The sequence below is a fragment of the Tasmannia lanceolata genome, unplaced genomic scaffold (assembly GCF_043159265.1).
Source record: "Tasmannia lanceolata isolate RefF3 unplaced genomic scaffold, GAP_Taslan_0.1 ptg000364l, whole genome shotgun sequence".
NCBI lineage: Eukaryota > Viridiplantae > Streptophyta > Magnoliopsida > Canellales > Winteraceae > Tasmannia > Tasmannia lanceolata.
The window spans coordinates 12,582-20,000 of record NW_027519038.1 but is presented as its reverse complement, the minus strand read 5'-3'; positions in this window follow the sequence as shown (position 1 = coordinate 20,000).

Genomic DNA, 7,419 nt, shown 5'->3' with positions numbered 1-7,419 from the left:
TAAACCATATCCGTACTAACGTAGTGGTAGAAAGAGTACCATGTTGTGCCTGGACTTCAAACGGTTTAGCTTTAACCATGTTAATGGTCCCACATTATTGGTTGATAGAGAATCAAAGTCGATTTACCAATGAGTCACGAAATGCTATGGTTCTTACATATGATTTCTGAATTTATTCAGAAGTAATTCGTTGAGATCGTGCACCTTTCTTTCCTAGTTATAACTTTCCTATTTATAAATAAATAAGTAAATAAGTGCAGCTGGTTGGATCCAGCCTATTCTTGAAATACACAACTCGCACACACTCCCTTTCCAAAAAAGATCAATACACCAAGCACTACACTTAGATTTATTGGATTTGTTGCTAAAATATCGGTATTAAGCCCGAAACTCCCGGCGTATGACCAGTGACCCAAGGAAACGAAAGAATCGGTTACATTTTTCATATGCTCTCCTCTTATAGATAGGACTAACAAAATTAATTGAACAGAGTTTTCTTTATTGTATAATTTCGCCCCACTTTTGATTGATTTCTTTTTATTTATTTACTTATTTATAAATATGAATTTATTTATAAAATAGATTCATTTCATTTTGAAATTTCATTTATTCTTTATTATTATTTCAATTGAAGTTCCCAATCCAATAAAATACTTATTAATATGAGGTCCCGGGTCTCATGCCAATTGCGAAATACCTCGTTTGTTACAACGCTTCCTAAAAGTGAAAAAAAAAAAAGGGTTCCATTAAGGATGGAAAGGAAGAAAGCGAGTGGATCTACTAATTCCTCATCCTCAAATCAGCCTTTTCCCTGGGGTGGGGTATTGTCTCAACGAATAAGTGGTTGTAGGAGTAAAGTGTTGATATAATTCGAAGAAGCAAGCGGCAAGTTCACGGCAATCAAATAAGAAAAAAATAAGTACGTATTTTTCACATTTATAGGATTAAACAAAAGGATTCGCAAATAAAAGCGCTAATGCCACGACCAGTCCGTAAATTGTTAAAGCTTCCATAAAAGCCAGACTAAGCAATAAAGTACCTCGTATTTTACCCTCTGCTTCTGGTTGTCTCGCAATACCTTCTACAGCTTGGCCCGCAGCAGTACCTTGACCAACTCCAGGTCCAATTGAAGCAAGCCCTACGGCCAATCCAGCAGCAATAACGGAAGCGGCAGAAATCAGTGGATTCATGGTAAGCTCCTCGCACCAAAATAAAGAAATGGTTAATGATACAATCACTGAATTATGACTTATTATTCCATCACTAAGATCCATCGGGTCGAAGTAACTAAGAACTCCAAATTGAAGTGATGATATTACTGAATCATCATAACTGCTTCAATATCTCGTTTTTAGTTCCTATCCATGGAGTCTTTGTAAAGTCATACGATTCTAGTTCTTCCATTTCTTTGTTCCGAACCACTCTTTCAATTCTTCGCTCTTTCTCTTCTATATCCTTAACTTCATCTGTTTATTCATTCAATCCACAGCCAAAGATGAAACGGAAGTCCTTCCGTTGGAATCCATCTAACTTCAGTGGGATGGGAAATAATATATATGGATAGTCCATATATAACTCGTGAATATCTAATATCACATATACATATGTTTCTTCCATAACGTAAACCATTCGTATCTTATATTGAATTGGATTATAGAATCATTCTTCGAAACATACACAGGGATTGAATTATAGCCATTACATATACCCAGCTCAACCTCCCTAACCTACCTTTTTCTGAATCTTATTTGTTTGTAAACTTTTCTCTTCCTTTTCTTTATCATTATTGCGCATTGATATAAACGGATGGATTCATCAGCCCGAACCATTCCATATCCATATCAAGATTTGATTGATCCAATTGCAGACAATTTTTGTCAACCATTGAATTGATAGAACATAGTTTTTTTGTTTAGGCATACGTCGGAAACAGATAACATAACAATTCTTTCTTATTCAAATTATGAATCGTAATACCGTAATCGTAATTGACTGATATAAATAGAATATCAATTGGAGAGGTATGACGTAAATGGACCAAACGGGAATCTTAGGAAAAAAGATCTTTTCGATCTCTTTCCTTTTTTTTTTTTTAATTCCCTAATATCGTACATCTTTATTGACCCTACTCTAAATCGTATCTACCATATTTGTAGATATCCATCATGTTCCCCAAGTAGATTATCTTGAGCCACCCATGAGTTGGGATAGTCTTGTTTTTTTTTTCAAAAAAAAAAAAACAAGACTATTTTGGAAGCTAGTCAATGATGACCCTCCATGGATTCACCTATATAAGCCGCGGCTAAAGTCGCAAAAATAAGAGCTTGAATCCCGCTTGTGAATAATCCAAGAAACATGACAGGTATAGGAACCACTAAAGGTACTAAAGAAACAAGAACAACAACTACTAATTCATCAGCCAATATATTCCCGAAAAGTCGAAAACTAAGTGATAAAGGTTTTGTGAAATCTTCTAGGATGTTAATTGGTAAAAGTATTGGAGTTGGTTGAATGTATTTACCGAAATAGCCCAATCCCTTTTTAGTAAGACCCGCATAGAAATATGCCACTGACGTGGGTAAAGCTAAAGCAACAGTAGTATTTATATCATTCGTGGGTGCAGCTAACTCCCCATGAGGTAACTGTATGATTTTCCGAGGTAAAAGAGCACCTGACCAGTTAGAAACAAAAATAAATAGGAACATAGTTCCAATAAAAGGAACCCAAGGACCATAATCTTCTCCAATCTGAGTTTTGCTCAAGTCTCGAATGAATTCAAGTACATATTCGAAGAAATTCTGACTGTTAGTTGGAATGGTTTGTGGGTTCCGAACAGCTATAGTGGCTGAACCTAATAAGATAGCAATTACGACCCAAGAAGTGATAAGTACTTGGGCATGGACTTGGAAACCCCCTATTTGCCAATAGAAATGTTGGCCTACTTCCACACCGGATAGATCGTATAACCCTTTGAGTGTGTTGATGGAACATGGTAGAACATTCATATTGCCCTCTGACAGAAATAGAACTTAAAAAAGAATTATTTTGATTCAACCCTCTCTTTCTCGACTCGACTACTTTAAATCGTATATTTAGGATACCAAGTAATCACATAATATCCCCAGTGATTTTGATCTCTTTTTTGAGATTCAGAAATAGTAACCGATTAAATCAATCTATGGGGTTCAAAAAGTCATTGGCTTATCTTATTATTAATCAACGATTTCTTATATAGCTAGAACGACCCTCACAAATTGCGGATACTAATTTGTTAAGAATCAATCGGATTGACGCTATAGCGTCATCGTTGGCTGGAATAGAAATATCTGCGAGATCCGGGTTACAATTTGTATCGATTAAGCAAATCGTCGGAATCCCTAAAGTGAGACATTCTCGAAGAGCCGTATATTCTTCTTGCTGATCAACGATGATTACAATATCGGGTAAGCCCGTCATATATTTGATCCCACCCAAATATGTTTGCAGGTGAGATAATTGTCTCTTCAACATTGCTGCATCTCTTTTCGGTAGACGGTTGAGTTTCCCCGCCTTTTGTTCCGCTTTCAAATCCCTAAACTTATGAAGTCTCGTTTCTGTAGTGGACCAATTCGTTGACATACCACCGAGCCATTTTTTATTAACATAATGACACCGAGCCTTTATTGCAGCTGATGCTACTGAATCAGCTGCTTTATTTTTGGTACCAACTATTAAGAAGTGTTTTCCCCTACTTGCTGCATCAAAAACTAAATCACAGGCTTCTGACAAAAAACGAGCAGTTCTAGTAAGATTTGTAATATGAATACCTTTACGCTTTGCAGAGATGTAAGGTGCCATTCTAGGATTCCATTTCCTAGTACCATGACCAAAATGAACTCCTGCTTCCATCATCTCTTCTAAATTAATGTTCCAATATCTTCTTGTCATTTTTCCCCACACTTTCTCTTTTTTTTTTTTTTAAGAGACGAGGTACCCTGAAATAAATAATTGTTCCGACGGAACCTTCTCCCGGAGATTGACCCTTGATACATGGTCCAAGTGATTAATTCCTTTCTATTCGTTATTATCTTTATTACCCAATAAAAAGACCGGACCATACCATATAATTAAAGTTAAAAGAAAAGAATCAATTTGCTCTTAGGAATCATGAAATCCCGTAAATTATTGTTCTGGTGTATTATGGAAATTATTTGGGATGTAAGAACCAAATAATTCTCTGTGGTGGAACAAAATATCTCTAATTTCCCCCTCGAATAGATTCTTCTTTTTGATTTCCAAGGGAATGTTGTTGTCTTGCCTTGAACGGTGCACTAATCCCTTGAATCCGGTACCAACAGGTATCATCCCCCCCAGAACAACGTTCTCTTTCAGGCCTTTCAACCAATCAATACGACCTCGTAGAGCGGCTTTTGCTAAAACTCGAGCAGTTTCTTGAAAACTTGCTTCGGATATGAAACTTTGAGTATTCAGAGATGCCCTGGTAATTCCCAATAAGATGGCTCGGTAACAGATCGCTTCTTCCAAAGCACGCCCTGTTCGTTCCGCTCGAAACAATCCTATTAGTTCTCCGGGTGAAAAAACATTAGACATTCCATCTTCTGAAACCAACACTTTTGATGTTATTTGACGTACAATAATCTCTATATGCCTATTATGGATTTGCACCCCCTGGGATCGATAAACCCTTTGGATCTTATTAACCAAAGAGATACGACTTTGCGCTATGGTTAGCTCAGCACCAATCAAGAATTCCCACGGAATTCCAAGAATTCTTTTTATATGTTCGTTCCAACCCTCAACCCTCTTTTCTAGGTTCATCGATATTGAATCAATCGAACGCACTTCTAACACTTGTTCCACTTTTGGAAGACCTTGCGTTATATCACCCGATCTCGATTTTTCATATATAAATGTAACTAATGTATCCCCTTCGTAAAGGATTTCTCCATAATGACCATGAACGGTTGCCCCTGGGGTGGCCAAATGAGGCTTAGCTGATCTTATGACTAAGGAGTCAACATGAACAATTAGAACTTGACCAGATTTTATCTGTGGTCCATATTTGGATATACATACATTTTCACAAATAAACTGTCCGAGGACAATTATTTTGGATGTCTTCTCACAATAATCGTGATGGAGAAAGCACCAAGTCAAATCGAATGGATGAAAAATGATGTTCCTGCATGGATAGGGATTATAAATTCTCCCATTTTCATCCATTAAATAATATTTAAGTACTTGTAAAGTCTGTTTTAAATTGTCAAGTAGCAAATATTTATTTAACAAGATCTGATTATGAGTTATTAAATAGTAAGGTGAATAAAAATTCGCAATTTTAGGTACAGTCCCTAAGGGACCCAACGAATTCCTAATCGGAATCATGGGATCCTCTTTAATTTGAATTGATTCTTTTGTCACATTGTGAGATTTAGAACCATTGAATGGACCAATTCGAGAACAATTGGATAATGACAAAATTAGAAAAGATTGGCATTCCTTATTTCTATTCAGCAACGTACGAATAGTTCCTTGATGTTGGGTAAGTGATTGAATCCTCCTCGCCTTGGAATAAAAAGGATTGATATTGGTGTGATCTGATCCATTATCTGGGATCAATCCCGAACCCGCCATATCATTCCTTTTTCCGATATACGAAATAGGGGACTTCACTAAGTCAATTCTTATGAAATCTCGAATCAGATCATTTGCCCTCACTTCAACAATGGAAGCCTGAACCTTTTCTATAGAACCATTTCGGTCTTGGTCCCAATTCAATACTAAACAAGTACGAACTAATTGAATACTTGTGTAATAAATTCCTCGAATTGGTTTGCCATTTCTATAAAGGATATAATTTTCAACTCGGAATTTCACATTATCCCTTTCTTGCAACAGATCCTGGGGAAAAAGCGTTGCTAAATTGATACCATCAGCTATTTCATATGTGACTACGGATCGAACCGAAACAAAATACTTTTTCTTGGTAGGTGTGATCCGTTGGACATAGATCCAATTTTGTAATTTTTTTGATTCCTTAGAATTTTTTTTTCCCGTTCCTGGTGGTATCAAGATGCCGCTGTGCCGGGAGATCTTATCTGTCTCTCCAGGAAAATGGATATCTCCAGAAAAGATTTTCAGTTCAATCCTTTTTTTTTTTCTCTCCACTCGGACTAATCCACCTACGCGGCTTCTTGTATTTAAAGTGATTCGTGTATCGACTCCAATGATACTATTGTTCTGTACCATTATGGACGAAGAGCCAGGTAAGATATGCACTTCTTCGGGAATGAAAAAAAAGCGATCTACTTTCATTTGGTATTTCGGACTAAATTCCTTTGCTCCTCGATACTCAATCAAATCCTCTTTTTTGACGATTGAATCCACTTCTACAGTCCCATACTTAGTAATTCCTGAACTGCTTCTTCTGTATCGGGGATCGTCGAAATAAGCAAGAATACTATTTCTACGTAAAATACCATTTATGGGTATTTCAATCGAGATACCAGAACGAGGCATTAGTTCTTTCTCTCGTTCTTGATCATATTGGAATGGGATGATGAATCTATTTCTTCGCCTTTTCGCCAATAAATCAGAATTCTCGTGGAGAATGGCAGGATATATGAAATTCCAACGACCATTGGATATGATTCGAGCAGGTCCTGAATAATCAAGAATCTTTCCCTCTTTTTTACCGGAAGGATCTGAACTAAACAATTTGTGTCTCACTCGATCATTAGTCACTGAGAGGTCAGAACTCTCTCTCTGTTCGACAGAAAGAGAATGAATGTTCATTTGATCTTGATCCTTGTGGAGCGAAAAAGGCACTATACTAGATCTGCACGGACCCCCCGATAATATCCATAAATGACTTGTTTTAGGTAAGAGATGAACATTACCATATGTATATTCAGGTGCATGGTACACATCGGTACTCCAGTGCATTTCTCCCTCTGAGTCAGAATAAATATGTTTTCGAACTCTCTCTTTAAAATTGAAAGTGGATGTTCCAGCGCGAATCTCGGCAATCACTTGTTCTGATTCTACATATTGATCATTTTGAACTAAAAGAAAACTTTTTGGTGGAATATTCACATTATGTAGAATATCCTGACTCTCAATAGTGACATACAGGTCTATATAACATAGAAAAGCAGGATGCCCATGACGTGTACGTGTGGGATGAACCAAATCCTCATTGAATTTTATTTTTCCATTAGAGGGGGCTCGTACATGTTCTGCAGTACCACCTGTGAATACTCCACCGGTATGAAAAGTTCTTAATGTTAGTTGAGTCCCTGGTTCCCCAATTGATTGACCCGCAATGATACCTACTGCTTCTCCCAATTCGACCAGGTCACCATGAGTGGGACTCCGACCATAACATAATCGACAGATCCAAGATGTACTCCTGCAAAT